This window comes from Eumetopias jubatus, unplaced genomic scaffold (genome assembly GCF_037043125.1).
Source record: "Eumetopias jubatus isolate StellerSeaLion01/CBP00866 unplaced genomic scaffold, mEumJub1_p1.0 scaffold_12, whole genome shotgun sequence".
NCBI lineage: Eukaryota > Metazoa > Chordata > Mammalia > Carnivora > Otariidae > Eumetopias > Eumetopias jubatus.
The window spans coordinates 27,052,866-27,055,400 of record NW_028274818.1 but is presented as its reverse complement, the minus strand read 5'-3'; the positions used below and the strand labels follow the sequence as shown (position 1 = coordinate 27,055,400).

Below are 2,535 nucleotides of genomic sequence, written 5' to 3'. Positions count from 1 at the left end.
CGGACCCCTCACTCCAGACCTTCCAGATGGAGCCCAGGAATCTATTGTTTAATACTTGAGGGGTTCCTGACAGTCAGCCAGGGTTTGAGAACCTGAATCAGGGGCCTGAGAGTCACCCATGCTGGGACTGAAGAGCCCAGGACTCAGGGCAGTGTTAGCTGGGCAGAAGGGCTGTGTGGTTTCCTGGACAAGAATCGTCTGGTGGAGGAGCTCCAGAGTGTCCCAGACGGGCCAGCCTGTTCCTTCAGGTGCTCGTTCCCACCCCCTTCTTCCCCGCAAGCACCGCAACCACATCATAGGGAACATCCCAGAAAGTTCCCCCAAGATAACTCCAAAGCGCTTATGTTTCCTCTCACTTGCTAATCCGCCTGCCCTGGGCCCTAGACTGGGCCCTTCCCCATCCCTTCTAGATCTCCTCTCCCCTTGCCCCACAGCTACCCGTCCTCTTGTGGTCAGAGAGAGGACAGGCTGAAACACCAAGCTCTGCAATCCTCCTCCCTTCCCCGGTGGGCAGCCCCTTTTACTGGGCAGGTGAGGGAAGCATGTCAAGGCTGGAAGGGGCAAAAAAGCCAAGTGCAAAAGGCTGGGGAGGGGAAGTCATGGATCACAGGGGGCTCCAGAGCCAGCTGAGGCGGTGAGACTGTGCCTTCCCTGGCCAGCGTCCCCTCACCCGCTACAGAAAGTCTTCCAGGTGGGGTTAGTGAATTGAAAAGACAAAGTGAGCCTTCTACCAGATGGCTGGGGGCTCCTATAGTCTCTCCGACTCGTTGGTTCTAAATGGTGGTCTCACAGGCCCCAAAGGGAGGAGGTTGCTCTGTGTGGAAAAGCTGGGGAAAATCCAGAAGCCAGTACCCACTTACAAGAATCCCTGCATCTGGCTGGCCGAGCTAGAGGGAAAGAGATCCAATTACTTTGAAAATATGTCAACAACAGCTTAATGTTCACTGAGCACTCACTTTAAACACATTCACTCATTTAACCCTCAAAACAGTCTGGTAAGAAGGGGTTAATATGCCCATTTTACAGATGAGGACACTAGAGCCCAGTAGAGGTAGGAGGTTTGCCCAAGCATATCCAGCTAAGCAGCTGGAGACTTGCAGGGTTGGGACCCAGATCTACGAGTGCTCGAGGCATCAGACAGATTCTTCTAGGCTTTCTTCAGGGGTTGGAGATAGTAGGGGCTGGAGGCAGAACGAAGGATATGGTGAGGTGCCAGGCTGCCAGAGGAGGACGGCCATCTCACCCCATTTTGTCCCTAGTCCCTTGGAATGGAAAATGTGCTCTTCTGGACTAGTGGCCTCAGGCCAAAAATACTTCATTCTGTTTACATTTTGCCTTGTGGTAGACGCTGGGGAGACAGATGGTCTCTCCATAATAGTGTTATATTTATTTTTAGTATTTTTTTTAAGAATTTTTAAAACTTTAATACAGTTCAAATCAGTGGGCCAGGTTCACTTCAGCTCCTTCACTGCCAAACCTGGGGGCAAGGACTGCTTCAGTTTCTCTGCCTTCTCCTTGTCCGTGATGACCAAGGTGTAAAGGTATCTGCTGCACCGAACTTTAAACTTCACATTATCCTTATTTTTCTTGATCTTGACGGATTTGGCGTCCTTTCGCCTGACCATGAGCAAAAAGTCCTTGATTTCCTCGATTTTGCGAGGCATGGCTACGGGGGGGGCGCACGGGAGCGCGCGGCCGGCACAGCAAGCAGCAAGAAAGGAGGACGGAAAAGTATTTTTAGTATTTTTTTGATCTGAGGTTCATTTTAAAGTCGCTTCTCACACTTGTTTGTGACAACAACTGGGTGAGGAATATAGGGATAGGAAAGATTTATTAACCCCGTTTTACAGGTAAGGAAACTGAGGCTGAAGACAGGGTCACGTAACTAGGTAGCGGAAGATGCGCTGAAAACCCTCACCCCCTGTTTAGTGCCCCCACTGCCCCAGTCAGGCTCACCCTTATACGGATTGACCCCCCAGGAAAGGGGCAGCTGCATCAATAGTGTGTGGAATTCATCATGCCTCCATATCAGCCCTTTTGTTTCCTGAGGACCACATGAGCCCTACTTGAAGGTCTTGAAAGGGGCTCAGGCAGCCTGGATGGGGAGGGGGGCTGTCTCAACTCCTTTGCTGACAAATGACCATCTGATTCTCCTGGCTTCCAACCTCCTTCTGGGCTTCTGGAAGAGACAAAGGGAACAGGACAGCTTTCAGAAGTCTGGGTGTAGAACAGAAAGAAGGGGACAAAGAAAGAGGGTCACCCCAATGTCCATGGCTGTGGCTCTGGGGCGGGGAGCAGCCCCATTATCCATGGTAGGGCCACTGGCTGAGTTAAGCCATGGAGGCTTAGAGGTGACCAACTAGGCAGGAAATCTGACAAGAACAAGACTGCCAGTGAGCACAGCTGACCCTTGGAAAAGCACACGGGTTAGGGTTGCCAAGCCCAACACAGTCAAAAATCTCCTATAACTGTTGCTTCCCCCCAAACTTAACTACTAACAGCCTACAATTGACCAGAAGCTTCACCAATAACATC

At 51.2% G+C, this 2,535-nt stretch overlaps 1 pseudogene; it reads right to left on the bottom strand.

Annotated features, from left to right (window-relative positions):
- Positions 1-1,404: 1,404 nt before the first annotated feature.
- LOC114221973 (large ribosomal subunit protein eL38 pseudogene) lies at positions 1,405-1,693 on the bottom strand (annotated as a pseudogene).
- Positions 1,694-2,535: the final 842 nt, after the last annotated feature.